Source organism: Pteronotus mesoamericanus, unplaced genomic scaffold (genome assembly GCF_021234165.1).
Source record: "Pteronotus mesoamericanus isolate MK-2021 breed Mesoamerican mustached bat unplaced genomic scaffold, CSHL_Meso_final contig_25, whole genome shotgun sequence".
NCBI classification, from domain to species: domain Eukaryota; kingdom Metazoa; phylum Chordata; class Mammalia; order Chiroptera; family Mormoopidae; genus Pteronotus; species Pteronotus mesoamericanus.
In genome coordinates, this window is record NW_026555105.1 from 32,684,311 (window position 1) to 32,704,474 (window position 20,164).

Here is a 20,164-nt window from a genome sequence, read left to right on the forward strand (position 1 = left end):
GCCCTTTTCACCAACTAAACCTTAAGAGAACCAACAATTAGAATTTTCCTCTGACTCCAGGAAAATACAGGAAAAAAGTACTGTATGAAGTACTTTTTATTTAAAAGTTAATGTGTGCTATCTCAATGTGCATATGGATTAATATCTATTACTTTGATAAAAAATTGCTTAAATGTTGACATCTGAAATGTGCCTACAAATTGATATTAGCAAGTTATTTATGGCTTTGAAATTACTTCTAAAAATGAGTTCTAATTAGTTATAAGTAAATAATGTAACTTTTCTTTAGATGTTTGTATTAATTTAAAGAAGATTTAAAAATATGTTAAAACTGGTGATAAATCAATTTTTTATTCTTGGTATTAATGTATTAGAGTTGGTCAATATTATACATTTATATATCTGTATATATTATTATATTTTTATAAAACAAAGGAATACAGTAAGTCATTGTCATTTTAAAGCACTCAGAAGATATAAAAATATTTAGAGTTAAAAAAATGATAGTTTCCTGTTCCCCAAACATAGAACTTATAACAGGTAAGTACTGACAACATTATCTTTCTAGACCTCTATGGGCTTTTTTTAGTTTATTTTCATTTAATGCAACAATGTCTCAGGCATTGTTTTAAGTATCAACAAATAGTAAGGAGTTCTTATGAAGACCTACAAACCCTAGGAAGTATGTAATAAGTATGGGGAACTGAGGTTGAGAGGTTAACTGTATGGTAACCCAGCCAGTCTGTTACTAGTGTCTGTGCTCGTAATCCTGCTGCCTCTTATGCTTTTATAAATATTTTACTACTATAGTATAACTGAACAACCAGTGGGGCTCCAAGTCCCCCCGAGTCCCCAAAAGATCGCAAGAAACAGAACAAAACTTAAAGAATAACTTAACCCAAGCACTGAGGTTTCTTTCCTTTCAAAAAAAATTTCAGACCCTACTATGGCTGCTACAACTTTCACAAACTTTTTTTTTCCCCCAGTTTTCTACATGGCTTACAACTTTCTACATACCTTGCAACCTCCATAGACTTTCTTACTCACTCAAGAATAACTATATCCTTTTTAACGATGGAATGGACCACATTCAAACTCAGTATTTGGCAGCTAAAAGTCTCCAAATCTGCAAACACATTCCCCTACATAAATCAACTTTACCTTTTTTTTTTTTTTTGCCACACAGACATTTAAATTTGTTTATAATTTGGAAGTAATATAGGAACAGTCAATAAATGTGAGATAACATGGTTCCATTTCTCAGGTTCAAGTAAGGGAATAATCAAATGCATGAACCAAAAACCCCAAGAAAGAAAGAAATCTCAGTTATTCTGTTTCTTCTCTCCCCACATAGGCATTGTTAGTTGAAAGAAAAAAAACACAACTCAGAGAATACTGACACTTAGAGGAAGAAAAAAATTCCACTGTCATAAAATAAGCATTCAAGATAAAAGCTAATAATTTGGATGGAACAGAAAGAAAATTAGGTAATGCTAAAACAAATGCTAATAATTTAGTGTAATGTACAAATACTACTTTTCTGTAAGTATGCCTTAAGAAAAAAAAGTGCAAATTGTGTTTATAAAGTATACAAAAGTACAAAATATTGTAATTATACAGTTTGACTCATTTTTCTTCTTTTCACCACCTTTGCTCATCTCTTCATGTTTTTAAATTTCCCAAACTAATGTATCAAAGGCATTGTCAATACCCTATCTGGTCTTTGCTTATGTTCCAATAAAAGGAATTCTGTAACTTCTTGCTAAGCCCTGCACCTGTTTTGTGTCTACTGTTCTGGAAGGCAAATCATATTTATTTCCTACTAGGGCCATAGATACGTCTTTGGAGTCTTTAACTCTTTTCACTTCTCTATAATAGCAAGTATCTTCAAATGATTTAGTATTATTTAAGGCAAATACACAAAGAAAGCCCTCCCCAGTGCTCATCTACTGGTCCCTCGTTACGCTGTACGCCTGTTGACCTGCTTTTATTCATCCACAAAAAGATTCTGAATTAGCTGTATTGTCAAGGCACTTTTGCTTACACCACCAGCTCCAACTACCACAAGTTTATATTCAGCCATTTTAAGCAGGCCTGGGAGTCTATGAGCCTCTAGCACCTGCTGCTGCCTTCAGTGCCTCCTGAAAACTCTGCCAGTTCTCACCTGGACCCTAGTTCACAGCCCTTTAAAACTCAGGTGATCCTTCCTCCTTTCCAGTCTGTTCCCTTCCCAGACCCATTTCCTTTCCACCTGCCAGATGTGTTTAAGGGGCTGATGCCCCCAGACAGTGCAGAGGACTGCCCAGCAACTGGGAAGCCCCACAGTCCTACTCCCTTGGGGTCGACCTGCCACAAGTGGTTAGGGCCCCATGTTGGGCAGCACTACTGTAACTGAACTAGTGGAGTCCCACGGTGTGCTGCCCATAGGCAATAACTCTAGATACAGAGTATGGTGGAAAGGAAAATGGAATTTTTATTTCACATAGATATTATATTACTTGATGCCCAGCCCTGCCTGGGAGGAGGGAGCAGGCCTCTGGCAGGTGGCTGCTGCAGTGGTTTTCCATTGCCTTGCATGTGGGGAAGGGACATGGTGCTTGTTGCCTGACTGCATCTCCTCTGGAGGCCTGCTGGCGGGACCAGCTGGTCGTAATCTCTACCAGCCCCCCTAACCCTCTTCTTACTGGCCTTGCTCTCAGCATTGATAGTCTCTGGTCAAGCCCAAGCGCTCAGGAAGGGGCTGTAGGGCCTGACTCTTCCGCAGCTGCACTGGGGCCATCGTCGGCTGGTCCACATTGGCGTGGGCCACAGACAGGTGGCAGCCACCAGGGCTTCTCTCCTGACAAGGGGTGTGAGGTTTGCTGGGACCATGCCAGAGGCATGGACTGCGTGCCCAGGGCGGCTGCAGCAGCTTTCTGCCTGGGGGAGGGGCGCGAGTATTGCTACCGAACTGGAGGTGTGCGCTGTGCGTGGGCAGTAGCCGCTGTAGCCTCCTACCTGTCGGAGGAGCACAGGGCTTGCTGGGCATACACCTCCCTGAGCCCGCCTCCCTAGCCTCCCCTGCCCCCGCCCTCCTGCCCGCAGCCTGCTGGCTCCCCGTGGCAGGTCCTGGAGCGCTGTGGCAGGGGGCACTCGGAATTCCTCTGGCTAGTTCCCTTACTCAGGAAAACTAACCCCCCAGCCGCTAATCCATCATCAGCCATGGGACGGGGTGGGGCATGAAAGTGGGCCATTTATGCATGCTCTGCCTTTTAAAGACCCCTCACCCCCAGTTATCCCTTGCACAGCTGAAGCAAAATAACCTTCCTGGATTTTGGTGCCAGTGTTGTGCGCCTCTGTTTTTGTTATGCATGCGTCCTTTCGATTGTCTGGGCGATGCATGTATGCACCATTTTTGGCGCTTCTCCTCCCCTCCCCATTACCAGGGAATAGTTCCCCCCTTACAGTATATGTACTTATATATAGTATTTTGTTAGTTTTAGTATACTAAACTGACATTATACGTACATGGTGTTTTCAAGCTTGCTTTTCTTTATATTATGAGGTTTCCTTTTTCTTTTTTTAAATGGCTATATGTCTTTCCATAATTTAAATTTATTTACCATAAATTATTTTATCCTTGATGGAAATAGTTTTATTTTCACTATTGCCAACAAGGGCATGATGATTATGTTACATTAATCGCTGTGTATAAGTTCTAGGATTTCTAAGAAAATAGGGTCTTCGAAGTGGAATTGTTGGATCATAGTCACTACCCATTTAAAATTTTGGTAAAACTGTCACATTGTCTTTCAGAAATGCTAAAGCAGTTTCTACACATATCAACATTGTATGAACATCTGTTTTCTCTTAACTTTGCTATCAAAAGGTGCAGTTGATCCCTGAAATGTTTGCCAATGAAATGAACAAAACTAGTAACACTTTGCTGTTGCTATTTTAATTTCTTTAAAATTTCCTATTTATTAACTATTGCTCCATTATAGATGACTATTTTATGTCAATTTTTATTTTTGCTACAATAACCAATATTTTACAGAATGTCCTTGTATATTTCTTTGTATTCTTGTGTATGTTTACACCTTTCATAAGAATAATTTTTAGCCATGGAATTACTAGGTCAAAAGGGTCAAGGTTTTCAATTGACATACATTTTCAGTTTCCAGTTTAAAAAATGTTGAACCATCATTATATTCACATGAATGCTTTTAAATGATTGAAATCATGTTTAAATATGATATAAATAAGGGTCAAGTATTGCTTTAAGTGATTTGCATGTTTACTTAATGAATTATTTTGTAATACATTTGCATATTTTTAAAAAATGATTGTTTTCTTATTAACCTGCTAAGTTTATTTTACAGTAAGGGAATTTTACATTTTTGGTCAGGTGATGTCTTATAATATCTTTATCTTTTCAGTTTTGTTCAGGCTTAATGCTAGATATTTATTTAATGGATTTAAAAATAATTACGAATGGGATTTTTATCCCCATTTAATTTTCTGATTGGTTATTGATGAGGTATAGGGAACTGTTGATTTTGAAAACTAGTCTGGAATTTTGTTATTAGTCACAGTCTTTTAAAGTGTATGCTTGGATTTTCTACATAGACATTAAAGCCTTCTTCAAATGATGTTTTTATAGCTTCTTAATATTTGTACTTCCAGTTTTTTCTTTCACTTTAAGGTCATCGGTACAGTTAATTAATACAGCTTATAGCAGGCATTTTGCCTTGTTCTTGACTTTAGTGAAGTTTATTTAGGTATTAGTAAATAGGGTAATGATTTTATCATTTAGGGGCACTTAATTTGAGAAGTCTAATTAATAAATGGACATTACCTCAAAGGTTAAGAAATCTAATTTTTATTTGAGTATTTGTGCTTGTGCAAACACAAGCTTTATTCTTCTATTTATATAGTGATGATAATTATTAATCTGTAATGTAAAATTCCTACAAGAAAGTTACTAAACATAAAATGTCATTGTAGTCAACCTACAGAAGGATCATTATATGACAGGTTGCCACTTAATAAGTTATTTTCAAGCACTTACTGGTATTTCATGCATGGGCCATGATTTCCGAATTATGGGATTTTTTAGTTATGACATATTGGTCAATATACTGTTGATGTTAAAAGTGACGTGTGGAGTCAATAAATGTAATACATCACATAAATAAAAGAAAAGACAAAAACCATGTGATTATCTCGAGAGATGCAGAAAAAGCATTTGATAAGGTACAGCACCCATTTATGATCAAAACACTCAGCAAAATGGGAATAAATGGGGCATTTCTCAACTTAATAAAAACGTTATATGAAAAACCTAAAGCCAACATCATACTCAATGGGCAAAAACTAAAAGCTTTCCCACTAAGATTGGGAACATGACAAGGATGTCCGTATTCACCACTTCTTTTCAACATCTTATTGGAAGTCCTAATCACAGTGGTCAGACAAGAAAAAGAAATAAAAGGCATCCAAATAGGAAAGGAGGAAGTAAAACTATCATTGTTTGCAGATGACATGATAGTGTACATAGAAAACCCTGTAGATGCTACCAAAAAACTACTCAACCTATAAGTGAATTTGGCAAAACAGCAGGATACAAAGTCAACATTCAGAAATCAAAGGCATTTTTGTACACCAGCGATGAAATAGAAGAAGAAGAAATCAGAAAAAAATACCATTCGATATAGCAACAAGAAAAATAAAGTACCTAGGAATAAATTTAACCAAGGAAGTAAAAGACCTGTATGCAGAAAACTATACAACATTGAAGAAAGAAATTAAGGAAGACACCAATAAATGGAAGCATATACCATGCTCATGGATTGGAAGAATTAATATCATCAAAATGTCCATACTACCCAAAGCAATTTATAGATTGAATGCAATCTCTATTAAGATACCAATGACATATTTCACAGAAATGGAACAGACATTTCAAAAATTTATATGGAACCATAAACGACTCTGAATAGCTGCAGCAATTTTCAGAAAGAAACACAAAGTAGGAGGGATCACAATACCGGACATCAAACTGTACTACAAAGCCACTATACTCAAAACAATCTGGTACTGGCACAAGAACAGACCCATAGACCAGTGGAATAGAATAGAAAGGCCAGAAATAAGCCCAGGTCTATAGGCAACTAAAACTTGACAAAGTGGGCAGAAGTATAAAATGGAGCAATAATAGCCTCTTCAACAAATGGTGTTGGGAGAGCTGGACGGCTACATGCAAAAAATTGAAATTGGATCATCAACTGACACCATACACAAAAATAAACTCAAGATGGATAAAAGCCTTAATTATAAGTCGCAACACCATCAAAGTCCTAGAGGAGAACATTGGCAGGAAACTCTCAGATATCCCACGCAGCAATTTTTTCACCAATGTGTCTCCTAAAGCAAGGGACATAAATGAAAGAATAAACAAGTGGGACCTCTGCAAAAATAAGAAGCTTCTGCATGGCTAAAGAAAACAGCAAAATGAAAAGGGAGCCAACCGTATGGGAAAATATATTTGCTAATCATACATCGGATAGAGGTTTCATCTCCAAGATATGTAAAGAACTCACTCGACTCCACTCCAAGAAGACAAACGATCCAATCAAAAAATGGGCAAAGGACCTGGGCAGACACTTTTCCAAGGAGGAGATACAGAGGGCCAGAGACATTTGAAAGGATGCTCGGCATCACTAGCCATCAGAGAAATGCAGATCAAAACCACCATGAAGTACCACCTCACACCGGTCAGAATAGCCATCATAAACAGATCCACAAACAACAGGTGCTGGCCAGGCTGTGGAGAAAAGGAAACTCTAGTACACTGTTGGTGGGAATGCAGACTGGTGCAGCCATTGTGGAAAACTGGAATTCCCTCAAAAAGCTGAAAATGGCACTGCCTTTTGATCCAGCCATTCCCCTGCTGGGACTATACCCTAAGAATCCTAAAATGCCAATTCAAAAGAACCTATGCACCCCAATGTTCATAGCAGCACAATTTACAATAGCCACGTGTTGGAAGCAACCTAAATGCCCATCAGCAGATTATTGGATCAAAAAATTATGGTACATTTACGCAATGGAATACTATGCAGCAGAAAGAAAAAAAGAACTACTAAACTTTGCGACAGCATGGATGGAACTCGAGAGCATTATACTAAGCGAAATAAGCCAGGGTGAGAAAGACAAATACCATATCAGCTCACCTGTATGTGGAACCTAACCAACAATACAAAGATGCAAGGAAAATAAGACCAGCAACACTGAAAGGAAATTAAACCAACAGAGGCAAGAGGGAAGGAGAGGAGAGGGACAGGGGAAAAGGAAGGGAAGGGGCAAGTCAAGGAACATATAGCAAGGACTCATGGACAAAGCCAAAGGGGAAGGGTTGAGGGAGGGGGGGAGGTGTCAAGGGAAAGTGGTGGGGGGAAGGCAGAGACACATGTATTTGAAAAAAAATAAATAAATTAATTTTAAAAAAGTGACTTGTGGAGATACAAGAGGGTGGCAGAGGAGGTGGAAGCTACACTAACCTTCTCCCTGATAAAACTGGAATTACAACTAAATTATAGAAAAATCATGAATAGTCAACTGAATACTAGCTGGAGAGATGCAGTATAACCAAGGACTTAATGAAGGAACCACACCACCGCAATGAGACTGGTACGAAGTGTAGAGGCACGGAGGGCTTGCTGGGCTCCCACAGACAGCATCCGAAGTTCCATAGGCATATTTCAGTGGCCAGGGTGGTTTCCCCTTTGAAATGTGGAATCTGAAGCACAAGCTGGACTCCCCAGCCTAGAGCACCAAAACTGGGAAAAGAATCCTAATAACATCCGACTGTGAAAGGCAGTGAGGTATCTGTCTTCCAGAGAGAGAGATACCTAGAAATGCAGATAGCCTCTTAAAGGGCCGGCGCAAAAATTATCATTTGCTGTCACCATAGGTTCTGGTAGAGGGAGGGCAGAGTGGACTACAGCTGTATGAAAAGAGTCTGGAGTTGGTGTCTCTGGGGAGAGAGCTGAAGGGTCAGCCACCATGATCCATATGCTGAGTCATTCCCCATACTGCAGAAGCCATCTTTCTTGAACAGAGCATGCCCCTCCATGCCACAGTAGCCCGAAGGAAAGAAATAGCCCTACCTGCCTGGATTTTTCACCCCCGCATCCTGAGGAGTTTAAGCTAAGCTGCTGAGGAGTATAGCTGGAGACTATTTTAGTGATTAAGCCTAATAGAAAGCCAGCGGGCAGGAGCGGGACTCTGGGAGCTCTGAGACATTAGCTGACCCAATCCTGGGACCAGTGCTGGTAAAAGCCAACTGAGCATGCAGCTTGGTGTGTAACCATGCCCAGCAGAGGGAGCCACAATCTGTGGATCACTGATAGCTCCAAATAGGTTTCCAGAGCCATTCACAGGCAGCATCTGAAATAGGTCTGTACTGGAGTCTTTGAAGATCTACCTGATACATAGAAACAAACACAAAGAAGTAGCCAAAATGGAAAAACAAAGCAGCAGGCCCCAAATGAAAGAAAAGAGAATTCTCCAGAGGAACTAAATGAAATGGAGGCATTTTATCAGATAAAGAATTTAGAATAATGATTATAAGGATACTCAACAGCATGAAAAAAAAGACATAGAAACCATAAAAAGGACCTGTCAAATATAAAAAATGTAATATCTGAAATAAATAATACACTGGAGGAATAAATATAGGTTAGGTGAAACAGATTTCTGAATTAGGGGTTTGGAAGACAAGGTAGAAAAAACATACACCCAAGCAGAGCAGCAGAGAGAAAAAAGAAAACAAATGAGGAGAATTTAAGAAACCTTTGAGAAAACAAGAAGTGTAACAATATCCGCATCATGGGAATGAAGGAGAAGCTAGCGGACAAGAGATTTAGAACGTATTTGAAGAAATAATGACTGAAAATTTCCCTGAACTGCCAAAGGAGAAAGACATGCAAATCCTAGAAACACAGAGTCCCAAACATGATGGACCCAAAGAGATCCACACCAAGACACATCATAGTTAAAATTGCAAAGCATAAAGACAAGGAGAGAATCAAAAACTGCAAGAGAAAAGCATTTAGTTAACTACAAGGGAGTTTGCATTAGACTGTCTGTCATCTAATTTCTCAGCAGAAACATTGCAGACCAGAAGGGATTAGCATGAAATATTCAAGGTGATGAAAAGCGAGGGCCCTTAGCTAAGGCTCCTTTACCCAGCAAGATGATCATTTAAAAATGAAGGAGAAATAAAGAACTTCCCAGTTAAGAAAAAGCTAAAGGAGATTGTTACCACCAAACCAGAATTACAACAAATTTTAAAGGGCTTGCTTTAAAGAAAAGAAGAAGAAACAAACAAAAACACCAGAGGAAAATATTTTAAAAAAGGTCACTGTGTATCTTTCAGTAATCACTTTAAATGTAAGTGGCTTAAATACTTCAGTCAAAAGACATAGGGTAGCTGGATGGATAAGAAAAGTGCTGTCTTCAAGAGACCCACTTCAGAAAGAAAGATGCACACAGACTAAACATAAACAGGTGGGAAAAGATATTTTGTGCAAATGGAAAGGAAACTATAGCTAGGGTAGCAATACTTCTATCTGAGAAAATAGACTTTAAAACCAAGGCTATAGTAAGAGACAAAGAAAGATAGTACATAATGATAAAGGGAACAATCAAACAAGAGGATATAACCTTAGTGAACATTATGTACCCAACGTAAGAGCACCTAAATATGTAAAGCAAATAATGATGGACATAAAGGGAGAGATGGACAGCAATACAGTCATAGTTAAGGATTTTAACACCCCATTGACATAAATGGATGGGTCCTACACAAAATTCACAAGGAGACTGCAGCCTTAAGTGACACTAGATCAGATGGATATAATGGGTTACATGTTGGGTCACAAAATAAGTCTCAATAAATTTATAATTATTGAAATCATATCAAGCATCTGAACACAGTGCTTTGAAACTAGAGGTCAGTCATCAGAAGGGCATTGAAAAAATACACAAAGACATGGAAGCTAAATAACATGTTATTAAACAATGAGTCAATGATGAACTTAAGAAAGAAATTTAAATATTCCTTGAAACAAATGAAAATGAAAACACAGCAACCAAAAATATGTGGGACGAAGGAAAAGTAGCCCTAAGAGGGAAAATCATAGTAATACAGCCCTATCTGAAGTAACAAGAAAGCTCAAATAAACAACCTAACTTTACACTTAAAGAAACATGAAAAACAAAAATAAGCAAAGCCCAATGTGAGTAGAAGGAAGGCATTAATAAAGATCAGAGGAGAAATAAATGAAATAGAGTCTAAAAAATATGATACAAAAGATCAGGAATCCAAGAGCTTGTTTTTTAGAAAGGGAAACAAGATTGACACACTGTTAGTGAGACTTATCAAGAAAAAAGTGAGGGGACCCAAATAAATATCAGTAAAATCAGAAATGAAAGAGAAGAAATAAAAACTGATACCAAAGAAATACAAAGGACAATAAGAAAATGTGAACAACTATATGCCAACAATTTGGACAACCTGAATAAAATGATAAATTCCTAGATACATACACCCTTCAAGAAACTAAATCAGGAATTATCAGAGAATTTAAATAGACAGATTACACTTCGGAGAGCTAAAGCAGTAATCAAAAAATCTCTCAACAAACAAAAGCACAGATGGGATGACTTCACAAAAGGTGACTTGCCAAACATTCCGAGAAGAACTAACACCTCTACTTCTCAAACTATTTCAAGAATTCAAGTGGTGGGAAGACTCCAGAACTCATTTTATGAGGTTAGCATTACTCTAATTCCAAAACCAGGTAAAGACACTACAAAGAAAGAAAATTAATCCATGATGAACACACTACAAAGAAAGAAAATTAATCCATGATGAACATAGATGCTAAAATCCTCAACAGAATATTAGCAAACTAAATACAGAAATACATCAAAAGGATCATATACCATGATGAAATGAGATTTATTCTGGGGATGGAATAATGGGACAACATTCACGTATCAATAAATGTGATATACCACAAAATGAAGGATAAAAACCATATGATCATAGCAATATATGCAGAAAAAGCATTTGATAACATCCAGCACCCATTAATGATAAAAAATTTCAGCAAAGTGGGAATAAAGCAAACATTCCTAAACACAATAAAGGCCATATATGACTAACCCACCGCCAGCATCATATTCAACAGGCAAAAACTACAAGCGTTACCTTTAAGATTGGGAATAAGAAAGGGTTGTCTGCTTTCATATCTCATATACAGCAGAGTGCTAGAAGTCCTAGCCATTGCAATCAGACAAGAAGGAGAATAAAAGGCATCCAAATTGGAAAGGAAGAAGTAAAATTGTCTTTATTTGCAGCTGACATGATACTGTCCATAGAGAACCCTGAACATTCCACTAAGAAACAACTAGAACTGATAAATGAATTCAGCGAAATAGCAGGAGACAAAATTAATATTCAGAAATCAGTTAAATTTTTATATACCAATAACAAACTAACAGAAAGGGAAATTAAAAAAACAGTCACAGTCAAGATTGTTTCCAAAATAATAAAATACCCAGGAATAAATCTAATAAAGAATGTATAGAGACCTGTACTTGGAAAATTATAAGACACTGAAGAAAGAAATTGAAGAAGATTCAAACAAGTGGAAGCACATACTGTGTTCATGGATAGCATGACTTAACATAATTGAAATGTCCATGATACACAAAACAACCCATAGATTCAGTGCAATTCCTATCAAGATTCCAGTGATGTATTTCACAGAACTAGGACAAATATTTCAAAAATTTCCATGGAATTACAAAAGACCCTGCATAGCAACAGTGATCCTGAGAAAGAACAAAGTTGGTGGTATGCTACCTGATATCAAACTATACTACAAGGCTATAGTATTCAAAGCAGCATGTCTATACATAGTTTATTCCATAAATGGTATTGGTGAAATTGGACAGAAAAGTGCAGTAAAATGAAACTAGGCTACCTCCTTACACTACACACAGGAATAGATTCAAAATGGATTAAAGACTTAAATGTTAGACCCAAAACCATAAAAATGCTAGAAGAAAACATAGGCAGCAAAATCTTGGACATTGCTTGTAGTAGTATTTTATTTGACATATCTCCTCAGGCAAGGGAAACAAACATAAAAAATAAACAAATGTACTATATTGAACTAAAAAGTTTTTTTCACAGCAAAGGAAACCATGAACAAAATAAAAATCAACCCACTGAATGGGAGAATGTATTTGCCAATACATCTGATGAGGGGTTAATATTCAAAATTTATAAAGAACTTATGAATCACCACCAAAAAACCAAACAGTCCAATTAAAAAAAAGGGCAAAGAATCTGAATAGACACTTCTTCAGAGAGGACATCCAATGGCCAATAAACATGAAAAGATGCTTAACATCACTAATCATCAGAGAAATGCAAATTAAAACCACAGTGAGACACCTCACACCAGAGTGGCTATCATCAATAGATCAACAAACAAGTGCTGGCTAGGATGTGAAGTAAGGGAACCCTTTATCATTGTTGGCGAGAATGTAGGTTGGTGCATTTCCACTATGGAAAGCAGTATGGTGTTATATTAAGAAATTAAAAATGGAACTGCCTTATGACCTAGTGATTCCCCATCAGGGAATTTATCGGATAAAACCTGAAACACTAATTCAGAGGAATATTAGCACCCCTATGTTCATTGCAGCATTATTTACAATTACCAAGATGTGAAAGCAGCCCAAGTGGCAATCAGTACATGAGTGGTTAAAATTTGTTTGTATTTTTTATTGGTATAATATAGAGAAAGCTTGTTCAACTATTTTACTTTCCCCCCTGTCAGCTCTTAAATTCATTATTCAGGAAAATTGAGGAGTCAAGTAGTGCAGATAAAAAATGGTCAAAATACCCATTTTTGAAATCATTCAGACAGCAGTCAGGAATTCAGTAATGTACAAGCCATCTTTATGATGTTTAGTAGCCCTTAGATTTCTTCTCAGCTGAGATTTTCTAAAGCTAATACTTTATTAATCTTTAGTTTCTGGCATAATGCTTGGAATCTGATTTTCAGTATAACTTTGCTTACCATATTTACTGTTTTTGAAGTGTATTCAGTATTTGATTTATATTTAAAATATAGATTCTGATTTAGTTGGTTGCTCCCTGTAAATACAAAATGTTTTTTCTAAGTAGAGATTTTCCATTGTATGTCATAAAAAATTTGGAGGGGGAGGTACATTGTAATCTTCCATACTTCAGTAACGCAAATTCTGCTTTCAATTCAGACTTCAGCTCTTCATTTTAGAGTAATCTAGGGCTCTTGGTATCCACTTAGAGCATATGTGGTAATTACTTAACATTGAAAACTTAGGGTAATTATTGCATTAGCTATAATTTACTAATACAATGGGTCATGTTGTTAACTTTGTTAAATTTAACATGTTTTTTTTGAAAACTCTTCTAAAACTGAATTGATCTTTTTTCCTCTTTGAGATCCATATCATGGTCTAGGTGCATTGAGCTTGAAAAAGTTAAGCATTTCACATGGTGCCTGATATATTTTTTTAGTGATGAAAGCCTCACCTTTATTTTAAAGAGTATTGCACATGAGTAGCTGGTTATACTCTAAGGTAGCTTGTCATGTATTAGAGCCTTTTTTGTATTGTTATGTCATATACTCAAAAATAAGAATAAATTGTGACCAATAGAAACATGATTGCAAGTTTGTAGAATTTACTAATTTTGGATTCATTGATTTGGCCAAAATAGAGTGATGATAGGCATTTAATCTATTAAAATATTTCTTTGAAAATCCCACAGTAAAATTATATTTCAACAAATATTTTTATTAGTAGATAAAAATCAATTGTTTTCTTTTTGCTTTTGTCTTGTTCATTTTTCTTCTTCCATTACATTTCTATTTTTTAATGTAAATTAAAAAAATTAGTTGTAAGAGTTACAAAAACGTTTCTCCAAGTCCTATTCAGTAATTAATAAAGGCTCCTTCAAAATGAAAGTTCATCAGTGGTCCACAGACTTGTGTGGGCTTGCTTTCTTGTGATTTAGATTTTTCTCTGATGTTTGAATCTTGTGCCCACAGTACTTATTAGTTGAACTTGATTCTGAATTTGGTAAAATAAATTGTCTAAGTCTGACCATAAAAAAAAGGGGGCTCCTTTCTTTGAATTATATAACTGATACCAAATGTATTTCATCATGATGGGAATGTAAATATTTAATGTATTTGACAGTTTTATTAAGAGATACATAATTTTTTGATTGATAGCTTAATTGAGCTTTACTTAGCTCAAAGGAATGGGTATTTCATTTCTAAACTTAAGTCAGTGATGTTGCTTATCTATGTGAATATCTGTGTTTGTTTATGTGGAGATGAGGTATGAAAGTTAGTGATGATAGATTAATAATTATTTAAGGTTAATGATAAGGGAAACAAACATTCCCTTGGAATTAGAAAAAATTCTCCTTTTCTTAAAAACAGATACTTACAAAGTACTTAACATGTGCCAGACACAGTTTTAAGTGCTTTACAAATGTTAACTTATGTAATTATCACAACAGCTGCATAAAGTAGGTACTATTAGTAGGAGTAGGTACTATTACTGTATCCTGTTACAAATGAGGTCACTGAGGTACAGCTGTTAGCTTGACTAGGGTCATACTACTGTTGAGTGGCAAAGTCTGAATCTGAACACAGGCCTCTGGCTTTACATCCTCCTACCCTCTTATCCTGTGTTAATGATACCTTTTATTTTCCAAAAGCATTGCTGATATGTTTATGAGTTTACTATTAATTATGTTTGATTTTTGGAAAGATATATTTTATGCTGTGCATTATTAAATTTTTATAGATTATTATTCACAATACTATGATGCTTGTTTTAATTAAAAACACAGTATTAGAAAAGATAAAGTTGTGGACAATAAAATTGGCAATAATCACTGAATATTGTTAAGAAGAAGGCTTTGTCCTATCAAGTAGATGTGTAATGAGCATAACTTTACATTGTTTAAAAAATCATTCACATTTCTTTGTAATTCCATCTGTGTTCCAAATTTGCACTTAGGATCTATTGAAAGTTTAAAAAATCTGCTTCTTTAATTTTTAATTTATTTTTTTACACCAATTACCATTCTTTTTAGTAGGGTGGATCTCACATTGAAGATAAGGCTACATTTTACAACTTTTAGCTGCCTCTCTATGAACTTGCTTCTCAGACTGGATCACTAAAGTATCTATGGGTTTTTACAAGGGAGTATGTGAAGCTACACAATAAAAGTATTATTTTTTTAAAGCACTATTTCTACAAAAAGGTTGATGGAATATTAAGTAATTTTATTGCTCAGCATTTTAAGAATTTTTTTTATGTAAAAACTAAATGATTCCAAAGATAACAGACAATTTCATAATAGTTTCTACCCTGTTCTGAAGGTAAATCAGTTCTGTGGAAAAGTTTCAGCATTGAATGATTATATCTGAAGTCAGTTGGTGCCTTGGAAAGTTACAAAATAAGTGAATAACCAACATAAAATGCAGGTCAGTAAAGTTGAGAAACAGCCCTCACTCTATTGGTCAGTCAGTTGCTGCAGTATAAATATAGTACCCAAACATTTTTGGGCTGCTAGAAATAATTGTATTAAAGATAATTAGGGGGTTATTTAATTTACAGAAGGTTGAACATGGTGTACCTTTAAACAGCTTGTTTCTTTAGCTTCTTCAGCTTATTATATGCATTCAGGCCCTCATGTAATATAAATAAGCAAACAAATACCATGGAAAAGATTAAAAACTGTGGGATATACATTTGGAAACCTGCATAGCCAGTGTTTTTGTTTTATTTTTTAAATACCTAATTGGTTTGGGTATAAACAATATAGATATAATTGCCTTTAATTTCATCCTAAATACTAAGATTAAGGCTTGATAAGTGCTACTTATTTTTTAATATTGTGTGACCGTTAAAACAGTAATCATTTGACTTTAGAGTGGCATGAATGTATTCTTAGAGTTTCCAGATGAAAATTGTGAATGCCAGAGACCTTTTAATAGGGTAATTTTGGGGACAGCAAGTAAATACTAATTTGCATGCTGCTCTGGAGTATATTTTCTGTGTGAAATTTTCTGTCCAACAAGAGAGGAGTATAAAGCATTTACCCTGTTTAGAAAATTAGATCAGAAAAAAAAGTATACTTTGTTCTTTTGGTTTTATGCCATTTCAACTTGACTGAAGAAGAAAAATAGCAATTGTTAGAATTGGCATAATTCTGAGGTTTTCATGTCCTTTGTCTAAGTTTCTTGATTTATTACTATATATTGGTTCATTCAAGCATGTTTTATTTACATCATCTATAAAACTATGTAGATTGCACATTTTAAATAACTTGGCTAGTTACTTTTATAATAAAGAATACACTTACATAAAGTAAATTGTGCATGATAAAGCAAAAACACTGTAGGTTCTATAATCAGCTTTCTTTACTTATAGTAGATGAACCAGAAATAGGAATTAAGGAGTGGAGGGTTTTTTTGGGCTTCCTGATAGGATTCAGGGGTATTAGTAAAATGACGAGGGAAGAAACTATAAACTGAGGCTTCTGGGTATGTGTTAGTAAACGTTTGATGAAATACTGAATGTTTGAGGGAAATTAGCAGTGCTGAAAAGAAGACTCATACTAAAACAAGCAAAGCAAATAGGCCAGAAATCATAGTTAATATAAAAAAAAGAAAGTAAACTGAAAATTTCTGGTTACAATTGATGAAATATTGTATTGAGAAGGAGCAGTGAAAAAGCCTGTAGATAATTAAAAATATGATTGCCAACTAAAATACCTAGAGTCCAAAAATAATAGAAGATGCTAGAATCCAGTGTTAAATTGACTCCAAAACGGTAGAACATTTGCTGATACAGAGGCTTGTATTTAAAGTTCACATGAGTTTGAGGGGGTAGATCTTTGTGCATGTACTAGATGAGCAATTGAAATTGAGGTCTCTGTATAAGACCAAGGCTCTTCAAGATCATACTTCAATGAAAGAAAGCTTCGAAAATTAAATTTAATTTCTACCAGAGAACATAGGAGTTTTCTTCTCTTGGCATGGAGATTTGAGACTGAAAAGTCTCCAGAAATTTGTGATGATAAGTCTGTCTTCATGTGGATATGAGATTCTAATTTATACTTAACTGTAGGCAGAGAAAATTATTTGAGAACAATCAAATGTTGTTTTTGCTACAGAGCACCTAACAGAAGCAAAAGTTAATACTCTTTACGGGAATGCACCTTCAGCATAAGACTTTTATTATGCCCATTGATGGACCCTGAATGAAATGCTTTGAAGAAAATTGGCAATCATGAGCAAAGAGTAAGCAGATATAAAACAAACAGCAGAATTAGACTTCTGTGACTATCAGATACTGAAATTAGTAGATAAGAGTATGGAATAATATATGTGTATAAAATATTTAAAGAAAGAAAATGGGCGATTAAAACCATGAGCACGGAACAAATGCTGTGAAGAAATTCCAGGAAGATATGAAAAAGTAGAATTTTCAAAAATTAAAAACATAGTACTTTAAATTGAAAAACATTGAATGGCTTAAATTGATTAAACCCAGCAGAAGAGAGATTTGATGAACTTGAAAATCTGAAGAAAAACCCAGGTATGGAAATATGAAAGAGATATTTTGAAGCAGAAGAATAAATAAATAAATATTTATGTGAAGTTGGAATTTCAGAGGAGAATGAAGAGACTGATGACAGCCTATTTCCAAAGAAGGAATGACTGAGAATTTTCCAGAATTACAAAATGTCATTAGATTGGTAAAACAGTAATTTTAAAGGTAGAAAAGTAACTGGATAATAATAAAGACAAAGGGAAGTTAAAATAGCCAGAAATAGATTATTTACTAAAATATAAAAATTAGACTGGTAGCAGACCTCAAAAATACAAAAATGAATGCCAGAAGTCTGAAAACAGTCTTCAAATACTAAAAGAAAACAAATGTCATCTTATAAATGATAGCTAGCAAAATCACTTAAAAGCAAGGGTTTTTGAAATATGTTTTCAGGCAAACATGAAATTGTTAAATTCTGGCTATACTGTGTTAGTGAGCATGTTTAACAATGAGAATTCTTAACCTGAAAAAGTATAAACCAATTTTTTGAGAGTAATTTGTTGATAACTACTAAGTTTCAATGTCCCTTTCTCCTATGACCTAGGAAAAGTGTGTGTGTGTGTGTGTGTGTGTGTGTGTGTGTGTGTAAACATTTATACCTTAGCATTGTTTGTTGATCTGTTTTGACCATGACTTAACTGAAATCAAATTTTCAGGAAACAAAATTTAGTCTTACTAGATATAGTAAGACTTATATACATGTACACAAATGTAAAAATATGTAAATAAATCCATGTGAATGATAGACACCCAACTTAGGCTATCTCTGGGAGGGAAAGAAGAGTATTTCTGTTATCTAGATACATATATATTTTAAAGTAGCATGGTGGATATATAAGTATTTATTAAATAATATCCTGCCTTCCTTTGTATGTGTAAAATATTTTACAATAAATATTTGAAAAAGAGAGGCAACAATATTGACAGTGAAATTGAGATTTCTCTCAGACAAAAGAGCAAGAAAAATTGAACATTATCAGAGAAAAATTTGAGACCTATCAAGGAGATCCAGATCTGTATCTGTGAAATAGGAATTCCAAAAGTGAAAAATATGTCCATATTGGAAAGCACCAGATAATAAAATGATAGAATAAACTTTTCTTGGGCTGAAGAATGCCCTCAAATAACATATACTGAAATCAAATTTCTGTTAAAGTCAAATACTGGTAAAAATTCTGAATTCCAAGGTGGAAAGGAAATCATTTCTAGATAAATTGGCTTACCCTAATGGAAAAAAGAATCAGATTGGCATCTGATTTTTCTTTTTTCTTTTTTTAAATTGTCTTTTATTGTTCAAAGACATTTGTCTCCATTTTCCTGCCACCATGTTCCTCTGCCCCACCCACCCCCACCTCCCTACCTCAATCCTTCCCCACTTTGGCATTGTCCATGGGTCTTTTATACATGTTCCTTGATTTGACCCTTTCCCCTCTTTTCCCTGTTATCCACTCCCCCACCCCGTTACTGTTGGTTTCTTTTTTCTTTCAATGTTGTTGATTATATTTTCCTTGCTTGTTTGTTTTGTTGATTAGGTTCTGCTTATAGGTGAGATCATATTGTATTTGTCTTTCACCCACTGGCTTATTTTGCTTAGCATAATGTTCTCCAGTTCCATCTATGCTATCATGAAGGGTAGCAGCTCTTTTTTTCGCTGCGTAGCATTCCATTGTGTAAATGTACCACCGTTTTTTGATTCATTCATTTATTGACAGGCACTTAGGTTGCTTCTACCACTTGGCTATTGTAAATTGTGCTGCTATGAACGCTGGGGTGCATAGGTTCTTTTGAATTGGTATTTTGGGATTCTTAGGGTATAATCCCAGCAGTGGAATTGCTGGGTCAAAAGGCAGTTCCACTTTTCACTTTTTGAGGAAATTTCAAACTGTTTTCCACAGTGGCTGCACCAGTCTGCATTCCCACAAACAGTGTACTAGTGTTCCCTTTCCTCCACAACCTCGCCAGCACTTGCTGTTTGTTGATTTGTTTATGATGACCATTCTGACCAGTATGAGTGGTAAATCATTGTGGTTTTAATTTGCATCTCTCTGATGGCTAGTGATGATGAGCATCCTTTCATATCTCTGGGCCTTCTGTATGTCCTCTTTGGAGAAGTGTCTGTTCAGGTCCTTTGCCTATTTTTTAATTGGATTGTTTGTCTTCCTGGAGTGGAATCATGTGAGTTCTTTATATATTTTGGAGATCAAACCCCTGTCCATGGTATCATTGGCAAATATGTTTTCCCATACAGTTGTTTCGCTTTTCATTTTCCTGATGTTTTCTTTAGCTGTGCAGAAGCTTCTTATTTTGATGAAGTCTCATTTGTCTATTCTTTCCTTTATGTCCCTTGTTCTAGAGGACATATCAGAGAAAATATTGCTGCGTTGGATATCTGAGAGTTTCCTGCCTATGTTTTCCT

At 35.5% G+C, this 20,164-nt stretch overlaps 1 protein-coding gene and 1 pseudogene across 1 annotated transcript in view; one reads left to right on the top strand and one right to left on the bottom strand.

Moving 5' to 3' along the window:
* MACROD2 (mono-ADP ribosylhydrolase 2) overlaps positions 1-20,164 on the top strand; it is a 2,155,137-nt gene that overhangs the window by 27,196 nt on the left and 2,107,777 nt on the right. The gene's annotated exons all lie outside the window — the stretch shown is intronic.
* LOC129070574 (GTPase KRas-like) lies at positions 1,554-2,119 on the bottom strand (annotated as a pseudogene).